The sequence below is a fragment of the Pseudopodoces humilis genome, chromosome 3 (assembly GCF_049639895.1).
Source record: "Pseudopodoces humilis isolate 2021_Gansu_Grassland_sample_001 chromosome 3, ASM4963989v1, whole genome shotgun sequence".
Classification (NCBI taxonomy): Eukaryota; Metazoa; Chordata; class Aves; order Passeriformes; family Paridae; genus Pseudopodoces; species Pseudopodoces humilis.
In genome coordinates this window covers 9,138,692-9,161,191 of record NC_142202.1, presented here as the reverse complement: position 1 = coordinate 9,161,191, position 22,500 = coordinate 9,138,692, and the positions used below count along the sequence as shown (strand labels likewise).

The 22,500-nt window shown below is 39.8% G+C and overlaps 1 long non-coding RNA gene across 2 annotated transcripts; it reads right to left on the bottom strand.

Moving 5' to 3' along the window:
- Positions 1 to 1,780: 1,780 nt before the first annotated feature.
- LOC148184571 (uncharacterized) lies at positions 1,781 to 17,808 on the bottom strand. Of its 2 annotated transcripts, XR_015772289.1 has the most exons (6): positions 17,675 to 17,808; positions 16,829 to 16,980; positions 15,249 to 15,400; positions 9,300 to 9,392; positions 6,481 to 6,629; positions 1,781 to 4,715 (listed from the first exon to the last, which is right to left on the bottom strand). It is a non-coding gene; the product is annotated as an uncharacterized LOC148184571 (long non-coding RNA). The 2 variants fall into 2 exon arrangements; XR_015772288.1 differs by lacking the exons at positions 9,300 to 9,392; positions 15,249 to 15,400; positions 16,829 to 16,980.
- Positions 17,809 to 22,500: the final 4,692 nt, after the last annotated feature.

Sequence of the window (22,500 nt, the reverse complement as noted above, 5' to 3'; positions counted from 1 at the left end):
TGCCATCAGAAATCCAGCGAGTCCTTTGAAATGTGCTCTCCTCTCTGGTACAGTAGTTCTCTTTAGGCACTCCATGCATGGAAGATGACCAGATGTGCAGGAATACTCCAGATGACAAACTTCATTTAGCAGACAGCAATTCATTCTCTGCTGAATACAAAAATTGGTTTTGCAGGGACATTTTTAACATTTGTGCTTTAATTTTTCTCTACCCCAGTGAAACAAAAAGCACCCCAACTCCTCACTCTGTTGTGAGGAATAATGCTCGCAAGCCACATTAAATAGAACTCTGCCACATATGGCGCTGCATAAATGTACCCAGCCAAGTCAGAGAAGACACAAGGACAAACCAACACCAGCACCAGCTAACTATGAAATTGCAAATTAGATTTACTTCTGAAGTAGGGCACAGGTTAATAAGAGTGTGGGAAGCTGTTTCATTTCAGAGAAATAACAGCTTCCATGTCTAAAAGCGTATTTAATCTGTGTGACTGTCTGGGCAGCGTGGCAGCTGCAGCAGCCCATGGCTGCAGGGTGTAAGGGCAGAGGGAAGAAGTGGGTCTCCTCCAGCGCTGCAAGAGGTGCAGGAGGGGCTTTCTGCTTCCCATGTGGTGGGCTGAGGTCACCTGCTGCTGTGGTGTCACCATCTGCAGCCGAATGTCTGCACATGTACCCGTCTGACTGGATGAGCAGGCTCAGGACCCCTGTCTGGTTCCTATCTGGGATCGCAGCAATGATTTATAACCCTCTTCACATTCTGTCCTGTCCCTCCTCCTGCCTTCAGGGGTTATTTGTGGTTTGTCTTGAACACTTTGAACCACTGAGTGGTCAGAGGGGCCTCACTTGTTTCCTGCTAACAGGAGTGTAATGCAGGGAGCAGTATCAGCTGCCAGTTAGGGGGACGTTATTCATATACCTTCAGGGCTGAATTCTGCCTATGAAAAGAGAGGTTTATTTTATCCTGTTAGGAAAATCAGCTGCAGAATTTCCTTCGGCTTGGGCTGTAGTGCTCTACCAGAACAGCCAAGGAAAAGCCATGAGCACAGACTGGCTCCACCTGTAACCAACTTCCTCAGTCCTGTCCACCCTGGGGCAGTTACTGACCCAGTAACTCGTGTTTTTGAACTCTGCTGGTTCCTGGTTCCACTCAGGTGATCTGCCCTCCCCTGCTCCCATCTCTCTCCTCCGCAGGCCACAAAAGGCCCATGCCAGAGGAGCTCTGAGGAATGAGGGGACAAGTGGACAGAGGATGAGGGAGAGAGAAAGCAAGCTTCAGTGGCAGCAGTCAGGTGTAAGAGGGGAAAGGAAGGAGGAAAAACATCACAGATGAGGGAGAAGAAATGTTACAGCTGCATGAGCGCAGGTTTTGCATCGCAGTACAGAGCCCCCTTTCCTCCCCTGCCGTGGGGCTGTCTGTGGGACTGGGATGGGATCACCTGCAGAGAGCAGCAACCTGCACAGGAGCCATTCTGCCTTTCTTTTCTGCCCTTATTTTTTAGGAAATCATCCATATTTTTAAGCTATATAATCATACCACACAGTCACAGGGCAAAGGAAGGTTTCAAGTGTGCTATCTGGCACTCTACCACAATTTTATCCTGGAAATGTTTTTCCTTCCCCTGCATAACAGTTCTTGAACCAAAGGTAGGAGGAATTGAGCTTCTGACCCAGAACTGCCTCCCCATACAGCTGTCACGTTAGCACAGCAGTGCTCAGAAATCATTTGCCCCCTGCTAGGTCTTTCTCCCTGGACTGTGAATAAAATCAAGAAAAAAAGTAATACATTTATAAAAAGTAATAAATTTATTTGCCCTCCTGCATTTCCCTGCCCTTCCTTTCCCTTCCCCCTTCTCAGTGTCTGGTCCATGGAATGGGAAGCTCGCAGGCTGATAAAGGCACAGCAGCCTCGGGAGAAGGTCAGGCACCAGGAACACACAACATTGCAACTGGCTGCTTGGATCCTGGGAGTGCTGGGGAACAAACACTGATTTTAGCTTATCAATAGCAGAGCGTCTCTCTCGCCTCACTCACAGCCCTCCCATGTGCACCATTTCTCTGCAGGACTTGTCAGCTACCAGTGTTTTTTATACAATATGACCAGGCTGTTTCAGATGTGTTGGCAGCACACCCAAAATAGTGCCAACAAATTCTTCCTATTAATTCTTGATTTAGGAAGTAAAGGGCAAGGGAGAAGTAAGTTTCTGATGGACCTATGGTACCCTTGGCAGGGAAACTACAAATGTATCCATACTCAGACGTAGTAAGATGTCTGAAAAATAATCATGGCGAGGCAATGGTACTCTGGAACTGTTTAACAGAGCTGGTGCACTATCACACATCACTTAAGGGAATTTACTGGTCTGTGAACCAGCAGGAACCGGCTGATGTCCAGCTCTACCTCTCACTTTAGCTGCACATCTGGCCTGTGCTTTCACCTCCTACAGTGAGGGGAATGGAGCCCGAGGTTTCACACTGGTCCCAATCAAAGGCAGGAGACAAGAGGTACTGGCAGGATGGAGTGTCAAGAGCACTTGGATGTGAAGCGATAGCAGGATGCTCAGGGAGCAGATGTCCAACCCTGGTGAGCTAAATATCTTTGGGGAAACTCCTAGAAGGAGATCTAGCACCTTGTTCTGGTTCCTTTCTTCAAGCCCAGTTTGCTTCAGTATTGCTGTGAGCACACTTGTGTTTTTAGGGCAACTGTCAGCCAAATTTGAAGTAGAAAATTATGTTGAGCAGGACATGAAACACTGTAATAAGCAGGTTACCTATTAACTTTGATATCTTTTTTGTTTTACTTCACACCGTTGCCACAGTTCAGATCTTGATTTCACAATATTTTGCAAAACTGACAATACCACATGTTGTATTGTATGAGTAGCCATGGAGGAAGTAGACGGGTTTGGGAGCTGGAGTTTCTGGGACACAAGCCTCTGGAAGCAGGATAATATCACCAGCTTAGGACAGCAACTGAACAGATTTGCTAAAATCATGCAAAAAATAAGGTTAGAAGAGACTCCAAGAGATGATCTCCTCAGTTCCTCTGCTTCAGCTGCATCTATTTGAATCTCAATAGTGATATTCTTGAAAACGTCCAGATATGACAATTCCACTGTTCCCACAGGCCATTTATGACAGCACCCACAAGATAGGTAAAAAAAGCTCACTGCTAAAATGATTCCAAGGATAAATTAAGCAACTTAGGCTTTTACTTAAGGCTGCTGGTAAATTCAGTACACTTTACTTCATCTCTTACATCCTGGGCATCTTTTCAATCATGATCTTCAGTGCCCCAAGCAATAAAGAAGATGCAGCTTGAGCTAATATGCCAAGTTTCTGCAGCTCTGTGCCAGCTGAGGATCTGGCCTGCTTGTTTTTATAATGGCAGCTCAGGCTCTGGACCACAACTCTGCAACAGGAGGTTGGGCTTTGAAGGTTCTGTCTCCTGATGTCCTGCTCACAGCACTTATCTCCTTCCAGCAGATGAACCTTTTGTTCCTGCTGCAGACCTTGGTTCACCTCCTCACAGACATCGGGGCAGAGTCCTGCCTGGAAGCACACTTGAAAAGGGCCCAGAAACACAAGTTTGCTGAAGTGAGGGTCAGAGTACTCCCTGCAGGTACTGCCCAGGGCTTTCTTCTCCCTCTGACTCACAGATTTTGCAACACAGTGGAGATAGCAGGGTAGTGCTCCCTGGAATTTGGCCGCTCTGCTCTTTGCCTAGGTATCTGTTTAAGAGTTCAATTCATCAGCCAATTACCATCCAAATACTCTGGCATGTACTCACCCAGCTGGGCTGGCATCTCCCTGCCTGGCACCGGATGTTACTGAACACTGACATTGATTTAATACTGAAGGTTGTTTTATTTGGTCTTGTAGGTGCCTTTGACGACAGAGTTCTGGAAGGCAGTTTCACCCTGGTAAGCTGAAAAGCTTGTATGTTCTTATGCATGTGCACGGCATCCAGAACTGGCAAAAGGATAGATTTCTGATGAAAACAGCAAATTAAATCAGTGGCTGTGCTTTCCTTCAGCCTTCATTCTATTCTCATACTCCTTTCCCTATCAGTTTTTGTGCCACCAGGCTCTCTTCTGACCTCTTCCTCTTTCAAAAACTTTCTTCTCAAGTTTTCTTTGCTCACAATCCTCCTCTGTTTGCTCATCCTTTTTACGCACCTGCCTTGCACAGCATCTTCAGTACTTTCTGTATTGCACGCTTACAGGGGCCTGCAACGTGTGATTCAACAACAGAATGCCTCCCTTGTCTGATGGCCTCACATTGACAATATAATTTCACACTTTTCATGATCTAAACTTTGAATCTGTTTGTGCTTTTTTGTCTTTCTTGGCCCTTGGCATTTTGTTCTCACCCTATTCATCCCTTGGAGTCTCCATCTAACTTGGTTCGGGGCATTTATGAGCAGGCTTGTGGTACTGCTTGCCACGTGCACGTACAATTTAGCTGTCAGGAGATGCACATACAATTTAGTGTCAGGAGAGAGAGTCTCAGACCTCTGTAATGACATTTGGGTCTGCAATTGCCTTATTAGATCATCTTCTGGAATTATCTGTTTCCATGGTGGCTACAAATGCAGGAGGGAGGAGCCACCTCCCACACTACCTAGGAACAAATGCATATCTTCAGGAGGAAAGGACAAGCAACTTTTGCCAAGCTCCACAGGCACTTTCGTCTCCCCACAGGATTAATCTGGAGTCCTGCCAAGGCAATGGTTAGACACAGGGTTCGGGAAATACTGTTACAGCTCAAAGATGCAGCACTAACTACTAGACACTCAAGACACAGAACACACTGTTCAGCGCTTGGGCCTCTGCAGCCTTGCAGGCAAAGAAGTCTTTCTGAAAACTCTCAAAATTCTCTCTTACAACTGTGTTCTTCTTGCCCATACTTTCTTTTCAGTTTGATATATTTCATGCTAAAAATGGCAACAGGTGGAAAAATAAAAAAGCAGCCAACAAGGCCACTTAGTCTACCCAAAATTCTGAATGAAACCTCTATTTGATGTTGTACCTTTCTGTAAACAGGTACATTTTAGCTCAAGGGTTTTACTTTGTTAAGTATTATGGGATTTGGGGAGATTTGAAAATAAGCTTACGTAATTGGTTTATCCTATCAGTAATGTTGATAACTGCATACTTTTGTTGGCTGGCAGACTAAACTTTGAGCTGTCATACACTAAATTAAGCTATCAGTCAACAGAAAACCAGATAGGATTCATCTTTTATTATTGTTATTCAGCATGAATCCTTAAATGTAACAAGAACTCAAGGTAAAAAGCTCATTTTGCTTTAATTAAGACACTCAAAGGCCTTCATCTTCACCCTAACACAGGCCAGACAGAACTAAGTGAGGGTAGCTTACAGGCCTCTCAGTGACAACCTTTGTTTAAAATCCTTCTCATGTCTGTTCAGGATTAGGCATCATCCCTATTATTTCAAACAGAAGCTTATCATTTGTATGATATGAAGTTACACTGCTATGGTCCTGTGAGGAGCGTGGGACAGATCAGTCTAATAAGTCTTTGAAGAAGCAAAGAACTGTCTTTGAATGGTGAAATAATGTGATTTTAGGTAGCAGATTCTGAAAAAAATAATAAAATAAAAAAATAAGAAAGGGCTTAATTCTGCTTAAAACATTAATCAATAAACTCAAGAGGTAAAGCTCTTCATAATGGTAAAGCCAATATGAAAATCAAGCATTCAGTGGGTCCACAAATGGTGAGGAACCCAGCCTCCGCTTTACTGAGACAGGTACCCCTCTAGGCTTCAACAAGCAGGCAGCATGTCCTCTTTTACACCACTTAACACTTGCAAATTTTGAAGACCCATCTGTTAGTAAAAATGAGTCCAGACAGGAAACCTTTATCTGGATTGCACAAAGCCAAAATTAGGAAATTACACCCAAAATTCAGCAAAGTGTGGATAATTTCCCATGCAATTCAAAGTTTTAATGATTGGTTGAATTTGTTTTCCTTCTCTCAATTTCTTTTTCTCTTCTTCTTCTCTGTCTGCTCCTTCCCCTTCTTCTTTTTGCTTTTTTAAAATTTATTTTTTTGATGATTGCACTGTGCCTGCACTGACTTGGTTAACCTTCCCATTCTATTTAGGCACACCCAACCTAAATAAAGCAAGAAACTCTGAAATTCCATAGAGATGTTTCATTTTCAATGTAAGAGGCAGCAATGTTTAATTACTAGCAGGCTAATCCTGCAATCATCACTCACCACAACCACTCAGCACATGGAAGGGTGCTAAATTGATTCTAAATAGCACTGTGTAATAACTGACAAACATAAAAAACAAACAAACAAGACAGCAAAGCTGTTCAGATAAAGGACATGTTCTGAAATGTGGTGGAAATGCATGAATTAAGACTAAAATATCCACAATGGCAGGTAATTTAGATCAAAGTTGATTTCCAGGTATACCAGAATGTTTCTCCCAAATCTCACAGGCTGCTTACCAAACCTATAAGTCACCTATGGATTTTTTTTGTGCGAGGTATTCTTCCATGCCTGGGAGGGTAACAACACTAATTCATCAATATGATCCCTTCCATGAGACCAATCACAGTATGGATTGGCACTGATGAAGCAGCTCTCCAGTTTTGTCCTGAAAGCAAGCAAAGGGAGAGAGAACAGATATAATTTCAGGAGCTATAAATTCACCATTACCTATTTACATTTCATTTGCTATTGTGAAAAATAATTACGAATAATATTATTTGAGATAAGGTACAGAAATTATTAGTTCCTTTTACCTTAAGAAATAAAGATTTTCAAAGAAAAAAAAAAAAGGAATTCGCAGTTAAATGCTCCCTACATGCTGCATGCATTGCCTGTATTCATTAACTAATGAGATTCCTTTTGTACCCTGCAAAAAAGGGTGACAGTTTGAGTACATGGGATAAAGTGCTTAAATTTGCCTGTTTTCTAACACAATATTACCCAGTGTAATATTCCATGTTTGGGCTTTTATGTCCAAATGCAAAATCTGCTAAAATGTGTGGTTCAAAAGACATAGCGACATCATACCTAAATCAAGAGCATCAAAACATCGTGTGGGGCAGAAAACCACAAAAGATTGTTTTGTGTGATGGGATTTCGAGGGAAAAATAAATAATCAGGACAACTACATTTGCTTTCCTCTTTGGTATCCATGAGACCTCCCCACAGAAGAGATAGAACACACAAGAGAACAAGGGTGACAACTTCTGCAGTGATGACTTTCTGCTGCTTTTTTTTGTTCTAATACTCTAGTTCAGAAAGAACAATGGGCTACTGTGCTTTCCACCAACACATAATTAACAATATCAGAGATCCCAGCCCTCCTCGTTAATTCAAAGCAGTGTCTGATCTTTTCTAAAGTGTGCCCAGTGTAACACGTGGTGAATTGAATGAGCACCCCGCTCTGAGCAGCTATTTTGAAAGGCACTCAGTTCTACAAAACCATGACACATTCTCCTCCAAATCCTGCTTTGACTAGTCATTCAGAATTGTGCAGAAAAACCATCTGCCCTATTTTAGTGGTTACATTTTATGCTGTAAGTCATAAATCTCAAAGATTACTGAGGAGGATGCAGCCTATCTCAAATGAAGAGGACAAGGGGAGACTGTGCAGTGGCAACATGTACTGTTGCAATGTTCATTGCAGGCACAGGAGCAGAGAGCTAACAGCCCCTGGAAATACTTTGTATTCAGGGTTACAACACAACCTGCCACAGATCTTTCTTATAAAAGCTGAAGCAATGCATCTTCATTTTCTTTTGGTGGGCAGTCACTGTGAATGACAAAAAGAGCTACATGAAAGAAGCTGAGGACATGGCATTTAGTCCAGCTGCAGCCCTTTTGGTCCTGATAAACTCACTAAACTGAGTCAGAAATTACTCATTCCTCTCCATAACATTGCTCTGAAGCATTTGTCTGCAGAGAACTGAGATACTGGCCTAGGATAATAAGATAGAAGAAAGTATTCCAAGAAAGTTCCAACTGTACCTTTATGCTTATTGCCATTTTGCCAAGTTCAAACCCATTTCTCCTGCTCACTGGGCTATATCCCAAAGGACAATCTGGCATGCATCCAGTCAGAAACAGACCCTCAAAGAAATAACATGGGGCACATGCACTTCTTCTAGTAAGTAATGTCTATTAAATGTTTGAGGCAAAGTTGTTACTACCCACCACTTACTTAGTAACTGAGAATGATAACAGGGAATGACAGGATAAAAATGCTGCCCTCCGCCCTTCATTGCATCTAGACATGTATCAGTACTTTAGACTCTTTCCCTTACCTACGAATAAAGCTAGTTTTTATTAATTTTATTAACTTTAAGCACAAAAAGTGTTCAAGACAGAGCTGACCTGCAGGAAATGATCCTCTTTTTTTTTATAACAAGATCCTGTTGGCCTTTCCAAACAAATGGATGTCTCCATTTGGCAACAACATCCTTAAGAATCCATTTACATTTTTAATTAGTTTATTGTGATAGTTAATAGTTAATTATTAATAGTAGTTAGATATTGTAGTTAACTTTAAAAAAAAAAAAAGAAGCTATTGATATAAAAATGGAGACTGAACCAACATCATGACCACTTTAAGTTTCATATTCTCATGTAAGAGCAATCTGCTCATCCCTACTGACATCATCACAACCAGCTCAGATAAAGATGTTCCCTCTCATTAGAGCAGCACTTGTATGGGCATTATAATGCTCACAGAAAAGTTAAATTTGCAGCAATTTGCCTTCTAGAGCGAGCAAAAGTAGTTGTGTATAAAACCCAGGAACTGTAATGCCTTGGTTTCACTTTTGTTTCATGTTGTAACACAGCAACTGTGAAGCTGCAGGATGAAAAGGCTCCATCTTGCTGTGATACAGAAGTCTCTGTAGACAAGCTTACAAAATAGGTCTTCCAGGAGTATGTTCTGATTCAGAAGGGAAGAAAAAGGATGTATGAATGGGTTTTTAATTTAACTGGATTGCCACAAATATGCCACTTCAGAGTCATATACTCATTTCAACCAGAAATTTAAATACCAGGGATTTAAAATATGTGTCTGTTCAACTCTGAAAAAAATCCTTACATTAGATCAAAGGGAAAAGTGACCAAACAAAAGGGAGGCATTTGAAGTTGGGCTTTTGAACATGTATAAATGAGATGTATGAAAGGGAATAAGGACAAATAAGGAACATCCAAATTTTGTGGGTGTTCTGGATGTTTTGGGACACTTGGAGTTTCCTGGTGGGCTGCAATCATGTCCCACTCCTTCAGCACTACAGCTCACCTGCTGAATAGACCTGAACTTGTCTAGGTCAAGTTTGAGATAAATGGTGTTCTGCATGCAAAAAGCCACTCCTGTATCAGTCTATATCAGCAGCTGGAGAAAAAAGAAAGGAAAGGGAAACTTTAAGTGGTTTGATTTGATCTAATACATTAAAAAAAAAAAAAAAAGCCCTTTTGTTTTCTAAAGAATGCTGATCTAGAACTAGATAAAAGTGGATTGTAAATTACTGGATGCAAAGACAGAATTTTGATATATTTATATTATACTGGCAACTTTTGCTACTTGCATGAAACAAAAAAAAAAAAAAAAGCAAAAAAACACCCCAAGCATCCTTTTACTGACTTTTATACAGAATATTATCATATTCTGGCAGAACAAATTACATCACCCAAGAAACTGTCTCACAGTGAGTGATGTCTTGTGTCTCTGCCAATATTAGCTTTATGGACCAAGTAACAATATTATGTTAATAACTGCTGATTGCTATTTGTGTACCAGGCTGTTCCAATACCATGGTGATGAGCATGCTGTTGGTGTCTGGAACAGATGGACAGAACACAAGAGATCTTTGCCTTGATTTTCAGACAAATAGGATTACCTGTTTCATTAATAATGCTACATGAAAGCACAGACAAAACCACAGTTCTATCTCTGTCTCCAGTAACTGACAGGAGGAAAAAGACACATGGCACACATTGGATGCACAAAACATTTACCCTAACTTCAAGGAAGAGCAAACCTTTGAATCACTTGTGAAGCCAAAATAGCTGCTTTATGCTGTTGAGAGGGGAAACAAAATTCACTGTCTTACTGTAAGCTACACAACTCTTTTGCAGCTCTCTGCAAAGGTGATACTTGAGGCTGGAGATGAGGCAACTTCCTGCATCCTGCCCAGCACCACTGATTCTGTATCTGCTGATTTAAACACCCCTTACAAAGGAGTTATTGCAACAGCTTTCTGCCATTTCAGAAAAAAACGGAAAGCACTGTGAGTGACACTTGACATCAACACTTTGATATGACGAAGAAATAGGAAAGTACACTTCAATTCCATAATGTTGTTTCTTAAGCCCTACCACCAGCACCAGATAGACACTTTATTCTGCGCTCTCTTATTCTTTCACAGAAATGAGGAAGGAAGATCAAGAGACAAAAGAAGAAGGATATATTTTCACTGTAGGTTGTGCAGTTCTGTTTAGAATGAATCCTTGATATTGGGGGAAAATGATCTCATGGCACTCTCACACAGAGTAGAAGATATGATGCTGTGTACTATTGACAAACTGGTTTTGAATGACTGAAAAAGCAGTTATGTTGGGAAGAGAACTTGGATCGAGGACTGAGACCATAACAATAACAACTCCCTATCTCAGTGAAAATCGAAAAGAGGAAACTGGAATCTACTGTTTTGATATAAGAGCTTCCAATTTCCCACTGATACCAGAAGCCAGTCATGTTTGGGAAAGAAATAATCTACTCCTGGCATGGCAAGGCTAGCAGGTGCAGATGGTTTGTGAACAAATTTCCCAACCATTGATCTGTCAAGGGCACAAAACAGAAAGTGCAAATGGTTTTTATGGACAATCATTCAGTTCCTGCCAGGTCATCCGCAGATTCTGGAAGCACTTTCTTCAACTTGGCATCCAAAAAGGTTTGAAATAAGGCCACCTACATAGGTGAGGTGTCACAGGAGCTTCCAGAGTGAGCATGAGCTGGCTCCTGGCTCGTGTCTCGGCATGAAAGGAGGAACAGTCATGAAAAATGCTGAAAGTCTGAGGAAACGAGATGTAGCAGCGTCTGCTGAACGTGTCAAGCAAGGTCAGCACTGCGGGCGGCTGCTCGCTGTGCCGTGCTGGCAGCTGGGCATCAAAGCCTCACAACTAGACAAAGAAAACTTTCTGCTGTGCTTTTGCCCTTCATTCCCTTTTCACCTGCAAACAGCTTCCCTCCACATCTGTCCAAGAAATCACCTCACACTACCACAAACACAAAGAGATTTTGAGTGGGTCCCTATTCTCTTCTGAAATATAGAACTGGAGAAAATAACAGGAAATAGCAGAGCAAAGATGGTTTCCAAGAAGCACAGAGCCAAATCAGCACTTTGTTCTTACTGGGTAAATTAAAAATCTCCTCTGCTGCTCTGTGGAACAGGATGCAATATAGTAGAAAGACTTAATTTTGCTGCAGAGCTTTGCATTTGCAAATATTGAATGTATTTTCATTAGGTTCCAGTCACAAAAACAGGTTGGATAAGGTTGTTAGTGTTAATTTGAAAGCTAAGCAATGATAGCTGCACATACAAGACTGCATCCCTTCCTTCTTCTGAGGGACGAGTTCCTCTCTCCTGAAATGGGTATCAAAGATGGAAAGAACAAATTATTTTCTGAATTGCCTGTTCATTGCCTACTGACCATTTGGTGAGAGAAGCCGGCTGGCCTTTATAGGGTGGTTCATTTTACTTTCTCAATTACTTCTGCTCTCTTCAATAAGAAAAGTGATCTGTGTAATAAGAAAAGCAAACCTGCTTACAATACCATTGTGAGACTCCATCTTTATTCTCAATAATTCAGTCTATTCATCTTCATTAGGAAAAACATGGAGTTTCCATGCTTTGGCACTAAAGTTTTAGCCTGGGTTCTAGAAGTTAAACTACTTGCTTTTTGTTAACTCGACTATCCTCACAGTTAACATACAAATCCCCATTTAGCAGAAGTACTGCTAAATGACTACCAAAAATTGGTTGGGAGTGATGAGGTCACAATTCAGGGCATGAGATCAGAGAGTAAAAATCTCTATACTTGAGTCTGCGCCAGCTTCAAGGGTGAAAAAAATAGGGCAAAGAGGAAAGAAAAAAGAAATTAAATGAAAGACTGCCCTGTAGCCTTCAGATTTTCTTAGATATCCACCAGTGAAATCAGCGAAATATTCTTGGGCAGCAGTTAATTTTTAAGCTGATAATATTCAAAATACTACCCAAGGAACACTGAAAATAGAATTGGAAAATGTGACCTGAGGTGCTGTGACTTACACTGAGCATGTTAAGAGGAAGATCACAGCTGCTTTGGGTATGGTCTCTGCTCTCAGGCATCAGCGTCACTCCACACAATGTTTGTGGTTAAAACTTGTTTTCCATGATACAGACACTTCCAATATACAGTGTCAAAGAAAGGCTATCCTGGATAGGATGAACATATAGTAATACTTCTCATAAGAAGTGTCCCAGTCTCCAAAATCCACAACCATTTGTTCCTCCTGCAGCCAGGGACACATACCCATGCCTGCACCCAAAGTCACACAAACCCCTTCCCTCCACAGAATCAAAAGAACCAGTTTATTTGCATACTCTGATAAGTACAAAGATCACCTCACACTACTCTTTTAGATTCAGGTGGTAGTAGATAAATTGTTGGTATTAACAGAAAGAAGGCACTTAAGCTTCAAGGTATCTAAAAGAGGCCTTGTACTGGAAGAGAGCTCTTGTTTCCAAAACATACCCAGTACTCATAAATGATACACAAGGCTCAGTTCTAACCTGCTGGCAAACACTGTGTGCAAGAAAACGGCCTAAGGAGCCTGGAAAACCCCCCAGTACTGCCTTTCTTGGTCCTGGAACTGATTCAGATGTTGGCTAAGGTTATGCAAACACGGATCTGAGCAGTCAGGATACATGTGCTAGTTTACAAGGCCAGGACTGCTCAGGCAGGAGTCACTCAAACACCCTGGTCACACCACCTGTATCAGAGTGTTGTGAAAGTCATTTGGCAGGTTTGACACCACCCTGAATTCCCTACAGAGGGGAATACTGATCTCACTGCCTCAGTGTTGTTCAATATTATGAACTGGGACTGTTGAAAGAAGGGCTCATGCCCTACAAACTGATTGCCTAATAAAATTGAAAAAGTTAGGCCAAGAAGGCAGGAATTCAGTGCAGAAGTCTGCTATCTCTATATACTATAGAGTAATATAATAAATAAAATAATATAATAAATAATATATATAATACATAAATAAGAAATAAAATAAAAATGGGGAATAAGAATTAACTTCCTCAGATTTAAGAAGTATTTATCCCTGGCTAGGAACTGTGCTGTTAGACAACTCATCTTAGGGTGTACTGTACTTATAGTTCTTGTAGAAGCTTAATTACTTTCTGGAACCCTAAGTTCCAGTCTGTTTAATTGAAATATTATTCTGTTACTAGCCCTACTGAAGGGTACATTTTTACTGAGAATTTCAGTGAGGCAAAGAAGGCTTTTTATCACACCTATCTATACAGATTCTTCCATCCTAGTTATGTCAACAGATATTTTCTATTTGGTAGAAAAATGTTTGCACTTGGCTAAGCACCTAGATAAAGCCCTTTTGTTTTCTGCAGTCAAGATGTATCTTTTTTACAGGCAATGACAGAATTGAAATGAAACCCACCTTTCCTTCTCACCAAGGCTGATACAAGGTATACATCCCCTGTGTAGAATAAAAAGGTGTATATTCTCTGTGTAGAATAAATTTTTAGCTGGTGCTAGTAAACATGAAGTAAGTTATTCAAGCCCATGCCTGGAGCTAAATGAAATTTTCAGAGAGAGAGGACATGCGCACAGCTGTTTATTCTGAACACTTCTCCTGATAGGTTCCTCTTCCATTTTCCATTTAAGCTTTTGTGTTTTTTCCCTGGGACAAAAGCATAGCTTGCCACTACCAGATATTTCAGCTACATGTTCTCAAATAGTCAAAGGATGATTATTTTTCAAGACAACCAAAGCATTAGCAAAACAATGGAGTTCTTACCTAGTGAGATGAAGATCAAAGATGAAGATCTTGATAAGAACTACAGAAAATGTGCATATTAAACTTGACCTACATGTTTGGGTAGATTGCTTTGTGCACCTGCTGCTGGATTTTGTTTTCTCATTCATCCCTACTAGACAAATATATGTCATTTTGGAATGACTAGCAGGTTAAGCAAAATTATATCTTATTAGTAATACCAATGTAAGAAACAGTTAAAAAAATGCAATCTACATATAGATGCAGACCAGCTCCTGGAATTCTAGCACATTTTCACCTAATGAATAACCAAGTTCCAAATAAATGCCAACAAAGCCCCAAAAGAGTACAATATTGTTAACCTGTCCCTCAGTTCTCTATAAAACAGAGCTGCAAGATGAAATCTTATAAAGATTTCAAAGCTTAAGTTTAGAAAACTGCTTCCATTTGCCCTTTCTATGTCCCAATGAGGTGGTGACCTTGCCAGTGCAAGGAAATCACCAAATATGAAGGAAGTGACTTCTCCAACTGTTCTGATTCCCTAAGGAAAAAAAGGCCTTCGTCATCATATTTTGTGTGTGAGTGCTTATTCTGCTGTCTTCACTTCCTCTTAGAGTAACTTTTGAATCCAGTGCCGATTTTAAACTAAATTTGAAAATGAATCACAGGTTTCAAGACACAAAGTTTAGTGAAAGTAGGCAACCAGCTGGGAAAAAGAAGATATCCAGATGGTGTCCTCAGCCATGGAGAAGAGTGTAGCAAAAGCCTCATTCTTATCAGACATCAGACAATCCATCTAAGACAAAGACCATAGAGGCCAGGGGGAGAACTTGCTTAAAGCACAACTCCACTGGAAATCAGGCTTCAATGATTCTGTTACTCATGGACTTCTTGTTCATTTCTCTTAGACTTTTCTACCACACACAGGACTAGGGTTCCCTAAATATCTCTTCATGCCATTCACCGTGCAAGCTATGCTCTCAGAATAGGTCTCTGTGCCCCAAACCACTAAATACATTTTCCACATATCTACAATTTTTCTCAGCATAATAAGCCATTTTCACATGTGGCTCAATTTAAAATGTGACTCTGCTCTGGAACTGGTTTGTAAAAGCATATGAGTCAGTGTTTTTCCTTCTGTTTGTTGAGCTCAGATATTTAAATCCCCAAATTATATTCACTCACCTTTTGAGCAGGCAGAAGTCCTGCCCATGATGCCATATTCCTGTGAATTATCAAAAGGGCTTCAGACTATGTAGAGGTGGTTTCTTCTACATCTAGCAGCGCCACTGGATGGGGTTAACCGCCTCAGAAGTTCCTGACCACTCTTCAAGGTGCTAACAGAAGAGTCCATGGCAGTACTGCTAACTCAGGTGAGGCAGAGCCAGCTGCCATACCTCAGAGCAGGATTTTAAACTCTTAAAATGAAACACCTAATTGTGCTTAGTATGAATTAGGGAGAACCCATAAAAACTTCTTCATGACAGGCCAGTTTGTAGCATCTAGAAGCACCCACGAGGCTGTGGATGGAAAACTTTGTTCCTCTGCACAGCTGGATCTGGAACAAAACATCTGTTCATGTCCTAATCCAGCCAAGGCTGCAGCTACTGTTGTTCCAAGAAAGCAACAATCAGAAAGAGAGCCCTTAAGACTCCAGAACTACTTACTCAAAAAAAGAAAACCATATTTCTCCAGCAACACAAACATTATAGGTCCCTAGTTTATTGCACTTCCTCATAGAACAAAATGCTTTTTGGCACATTTTTCAATCCCATAAATGCTGTGAAGGAGTGAAAATTAAATTAATGCACAGAACAACTGTTATGACTCAGCCTTCAGCCTAAAAGTAGTGATCAGTACTGATCATCTGTATCAAGCAAGTTTTACACATTCTTTCAGAGTTAGTAGCCTTTTAAAAAAACCAAACACACACAAAAAGGGAGGCGCTCATCTTGACTCCAAATAATTCTCAAATTTTTTTATATTCAAAACTTGGCATGTATCTCCTAAATTAACAAGTACCTTAATACTAGAAGGTAGTAGTAGGCTCTCTTTCCTCCCCACAGCCATCCACTTCCATAATTCTATAAAATTGCTAGGAAGCTAGAAGACTGGAGTCCCTTGTTCCTCTTCTACATGAAGTGAAATGGCCAGTGGGGTTCCACATTATTAGTGTTGAATATTGAGTGTTGGAGTAGGCAGAGAATGATAACACAAGCCTTATTTCTTTAGGGAATTCGGCTCAAAGAATCATCCCCCACCCACTTTTTGCACTAAAAAGACAGCTATTAAATCCCTGATCTGCCTGCCTGTGACAGACAAAGGAAGTGAAGAAATAAAACAAATAAGTGATGATTGTTAACTGGGGAATAAATTACTTTTGGTAGTCAGATGGAGGAGAAGCCTCTGAGGAAATGTAATCACCACACCCTGCCAGTTATTAAAGGATTGTGTGGAAGCCATGGACGGGCGACTGCTTATGCAAACTTAAGGAAATATTTGCTTAACAAAAAGATTAAACAGAAGGTTCCCTGACAATGTCTACTGTGCCTAACAGGACAGGACTGTTACAGAAAACGTGGTCTCTAATCAAGATGCATGCAGGCAAACTAAGTTGTCTGCATGCAGCAGACAGATCTGTGCGTGCACAGGTTAACTGCAGGACTCAAGCCACAGGAGAAAAAGAGGAAAATGCTATTTTTGGCCTACAGACTGTAGCAAAAAACAAACTCAGAAAATTAGTTCTGTTATGGATCAAGACTTACATGCATGTGTACTTTCCAGGCAGAGCAGAGTTTCAACCTGTTCTATTTGAAAGATTTGTTGCTTAGCAAACTTTCCAATGAAGACTTTTCACATGCACCCGAAGGAAAAAACTGTAACTTGAAGTTTGGCCCAAAATACATATTTTTAAAATCTGGAATTGTAGGGGAAAATCAGTCAATATATACACAATATTTACAATACCCAGCAGAAATGAACAACACTGCAGAACTGTCTTGGTTACATTTTTTACCAGTGAATGGTACTGTTCACATTCTTCAAAAAGATTAGAAGTGGGAGGTTGCATGAAGCTACTCTGATTCATTTAATCTTTTTTTGTCTTTTTCCAACTAAGCATTTTCACAGGGGAAAAACAATGATGTCATCAAGTTCCTCTCTCTGCTGAGACTGTATAGTTGCAAGGTTTTCTGCTGATTTATGGATTAGAAAATTTCAGCGATATTGCTAATAAAAGTAGGCTATCTTGCTATTACTGTGTGGTAGTTCATGGGAGAGATAGGAGTACATCATGACCTGCTTGTACACCACAGTTAAGGGATGAAGAATCACCCAACATTCCAGGATACCAAAAAGGAAAGCAGAATTAGGCACAACTTCTATTTTAATAAATCAACTCCATATTTTATTAGGTATTCCTCTCTGCAACATGGTTTCCCTAGTTAGAAGAAACAGACCCAGATGAGAACAACACAGATTAAATTCTGCCTCTGCAGTGTGCTGCAGTCTTTCCTGCTACAACTACTGATTCAAATGTTAAAAAAAATCCCAGAAAACTCATACAGCTTCATATTAAAAGTATTAAATTAATTAGCTACATTTTTAATTACCAGTCAACAAGGACAGAACTAGTTGTTTCCATCTTCACTATCCAGGCTGCTTGTCGTTGTGATGTTTAAGAAAAAGGGCTGAGATGCTGAGTTGTGCCCAGCTCTGACTCCATTTGGATCTGAGCTTAACTAAGCAGAGACAGCAATGAGCTGCTACTCAAGGCTGCCACCTCCTGTCTTAAATCTACACTCGCTGACGGGCTGATTAGTAACCTGATCCGGGTGTTCCTCCCAACACCGGCTTTGATTGTAAAGCTAATTCTGCGTAGAAAGGATGTTTCCTCAAAAATAATCAGAAACAAATATTTGCATAAGTTACAGGAACTAGAGCAACTAAAGCATGCAATATGTCGTATCCATCTTAGAGCAGCTATTGACTTCCATGGATAGCCAAAGCTATGAGACCTAAAAGATTATTTCCTTCTCAAGCAGCACTATGCTGTGTTTCACTGTTCTGCATCTCAGCGGACAGGCCTATTCATCTTATTATGCACATTAATCAATTGCCACATAAAAATACATTACTGACATCTGAAATGTGCTACTGCATTTATAAACTGTTGATTAAAGAGAGAAAGATTAAAGATAAAAAGGCTGCATTTTTTCCCCAAGTATTAATACTAATTTAAGGCACAAGTGGCATTGAAACTGCCAAAGTTGAGAAATTAGAGGCCAGTCTTATGCTTTGCAAACTCCAGATGTCTGACAGTTCTTGGCTTCTAATCAATTAGGTGGCGACCTCACAGACTTTTATTTGCATCTGAGACTTTTTTGTCACGAGCCTGGCTGCTGGAATCCAAGTAAACTCACATTCCTCTGCTACTATCTAGTCTGAGACATCAATATCTCCCTAATCAAGAAGCATAAAAATTCTTACACAAAAGTTTTAAGTACATACAATGTTCACCTGCAAAATACAAAAGAAAACAAACCAAACAAAACCCCTAAGAAAGCTGTATTTCCTTTCCTTCTTGTTTGTCTTATTCAGTTTGAAATTTGGTGCAAATAATCTCTACAAAGTTTCTAGTTGAAAGTTTGTGATATTGAGTGTGACAAGAGAAGAGACATTTTCCTTATTTTAAGCTAGTGGTGCATCCACATATTTGAGGTATTTCCTCATTTTCCTTCCCAATCTTAGTAAGTTCTTGGACTTGGTTAAAAAAAAAAAAAAGGGCTTTAAAAATACCAATTATTTTAGTATTTTTAAATACCAAAGAAAGAATGAAAAAGTGAAAGGTGCAATCCAAACTCCCAGCAATAACACATATTGATAATTTGTATGCCTTCTGAAAAAACTACTTCATGAAGGACCTTGCACTTCATTCCGAAATGTCTCTCTCATTTAGCCGAACCCTTAATATGCACAGAGATGGGGCATCCACAGCATCTCTGGACAGCCTGTGCCAGTGTCTAATCACCTTTGTCATAAAATATGTCTTTTTAAAATCCAATCTAAACCTGCCATCTCTGTTTAAAACCATTTACCTTGTTGTGTCACTGTAGCCCTTGGGAAAAAGTCTTCTGTCACTTTTCATATAAAGCCCCCTTCTAGTATTGAAAAGCCAAAATAAAGTCTCCCCAGGACCTTGTCTTCTCCAGACTGAACAACCACAGCTCACTCAGCCTGCCTTCATAGGAAAAATGGAAAACCTCACTGCTTTCTATCTTCTAATACATACAGTATATTACAGCAACCACAGTTAATCTCATGTAGAAGTATTTGGTAAGAACTGATTTTAGAAGCGCAGAAAACAGGTATATATACACATACAGTATATATATATAGTATATATAGTATATATACTATATATACTATATATACAAATGAATAGTAAAAAAAATCCACTGATCAATTAATTAAAAGTAGTATTTACCTGCATGGGGCTTAACTTCATCACACTAAAGAATGAATTTATCTGAAACCACTTTCTTTGAAAATTTGAGATGCAAATTGACTTCAGCTACCAGAATTCAGCAAATTACACCAAAACACTATTTTGCATGTGATGTGAATAAGTTTTGGAAACTACTTTTATTCTTTTAACAAGTCAGTATTCAAGCTCACAGTATTAAAAAATCATTGTTGTGGTTAATGCACAGGACTGGGCGTCAGATGATTTAGATTCTAGTCTTAACTCTGTCTCAGACTTCCCTATGAGATCATCACTTACAATTATCTTTTCAGAAATGGCATCTAATTTTGGATAACCCAGCTTTGCCTGCCAGACTTTAATATCTGGAACCCGATTTTCAGAAAATGGTTTAATTCACTTCAGCTGGTATAAAAAGAACTCAAAATATCTGGAAATCAGGTTTCTGAAACTCTGAAATTCCATTGAGTGCCATTTATATCTCTGGAAAGTGGACTCAAAATGTTACCAGTGACATAAGTGGAGAATTCAGATTTATTAATACCTTGCATCCACTGCACATGCCTAAACAACTACAAAATATTTAGGGCAATGGAGAACAGGGTCCAGAGAGAGCATCCAGGGGTTTTCTATGAGTCCAGTGTCCCGTACTTCTCATCTGCACATTTCACTGCTTCATCCTAAGGCCTTAGAAATTAAACTGTTTCAAATAAGAAGCAAAGCTATAAAGGCAGATTTTCTTTACCACAAAACTATTCGTGGCTTCTAAATTTTACTGAAATCAGCACAGATATATGCCCTGCAAGGATGTGGACTTTCGTGACAAAGCATCATCATATCTACAGTGGTCAAAATTCATGATGATTTGCAGTGCCTGAACTCTGTAAGATAACTTTGAAGTCGAGTTTTAAAAGTCTTGAATGGCAGATGGGACATATGCTAGAGATACTACATGAAATGGAATTTTTGTTGAATTTAAAACACAGTGACCTTTACAATGTGTTCTTTTGTTTATCTGGAAATGAGCCAACAAAAATAAAAGTTCATACTCTGTACCCCTGTGACACTAAAAAAGGAAAATGTTTTCTCCGCCCTTTGAAGAAATGTTTCTGAAAAATACCGAACAATAAAAACCTCTCCTCAAAGTATTTTAATTACAGCCAAATATCTCACTCAAGAATCCTCATGTAACCTACATTGGATCACACCATCTGTATGAAGATGTTTTGCAATTATGCCAGTACTTCCAGCTCAGATGACTCAGAATGGGTGGTGCTTATGGGGAGGAGAATCCAGACCCTTTTGTCCTTCACAGAAATCCAGGCCTGCACAGCTCTTGGTCTGGGGCAGTTTGACAAGCAAGCTGTCTTTTCTTAGCAGGAAAATTGTCCTGTTTTGGTCCCTATGGCCACACTGCCTCTGGCACCTGAGCATGGTTGGTTTTGATAACCAGAAAAGTGATATATTCAGGATCTGGTGAAGGTCAGAGTCCCTTAATGCTAATGAGGTAGTCACACAATGTTGAAGGTGTGTCTGCTGAGGGCTTAGCTGCCCTTTAAACCATGATCTATTCAGAAGCATCCAGACTGTTTTCATCTTACTACATCCACAGTTTGATAAATCCAGAAAATTATCAATGTTTAGTTAGGGAACACTTTCTGTGAATATTTATAGTCTTCTAGTTTTGGTAAAGTAATGAAATAAATCAAAGACAAAGATAAAATGACTCAGTAAGATTATTGAAAAGATTAATGCTAGTTTTCAGGTAGAATGTCTTTCTCCTGCCCTGCCAATACAACGTTGGAACCTGCTTCATCAGCATAGGATTGAACAGACCTCAGTTTCTCCAGCCAGCCAGAGTTTGCAGGTCCAAATTCCATACACCTACACTGGGAGAGAGGGCCCTGTGGGGTGTGGAGGTGGGACTAAGGAACACACTGTTTGCTTTGCTGCAAGCAAGATATCACTAGACCCTCCTTCCTCTTCTATACTGAGCAGAGCTATAGGACAGCTGTTGCAATAACTCGTTTTCCCTTTTAATTCTGAGTATTTCCTGCCTCTCTTTGTATGTCTGCACATTAGGATAAACACAGAGCACTTAATTGGCAAGTTCATAAAAGTCTATCAAACTCAGTATAAGAGAGAGGTAGTACTTTCTCTGATAAGCTTCAGCACTCTGCTTAGTCATCATTTGATTATTTTAATATGATAAATATTTGTTAAATTATAATTTATATTTATATGAAATATAAGTTATATTAATATTAAATTAATTTATAATTAAATTTATTAAATTAATATAATATTTCTAATATTTTATTAGAAGATTTTATTATCTTCTATCACGATGTCTTGCTCACTCTCAAAAGTCACAGCAAATCACAACACCTTCTCCTGTTAGGAGATTGTGGCTAGTTCTCTCCAAGGCTTTTCTTCCAGACACTGCTTTTTTTTTAAAACTTTAAAACAAGAAGTAATACCTCTGTTCAGCTAAATCAGTAAAATAAGTTTTAAGAGATGTCTGTTCAAAGCACATTGTATTTCCTCTCCTGCACCGTACATGAAATTTAATAAAATACAAAAATCTTTTACGGCTATCCAGCAGCTAACAGCAACAACAGTTGGTAGTAAGAACAGTGGTGAATTTATTGGCTATGCCATGCAGGATGTAAGTTCTGGTACTTCTGGTACAGAACCTGTATCCCTTTGATATGAAATCTCTATGCTGGGCTATAAACAGCAAATTAATAATTTATATTTGCCAGACTTCATTATCACTATTTCTTGAGAAACTTTTATTACACTGTAAATTCTGATGGCAATTATCAAACTAACCCTTTGTCATACGGCGTTTTCTTTAACTGATAGCCTAAATTCCTGGCAGGAAAAGGCTCATCTGATAAAAGCTACAAAACATTATTAAAAAGGAGTTGCATTTATATAAAACCTATTTAA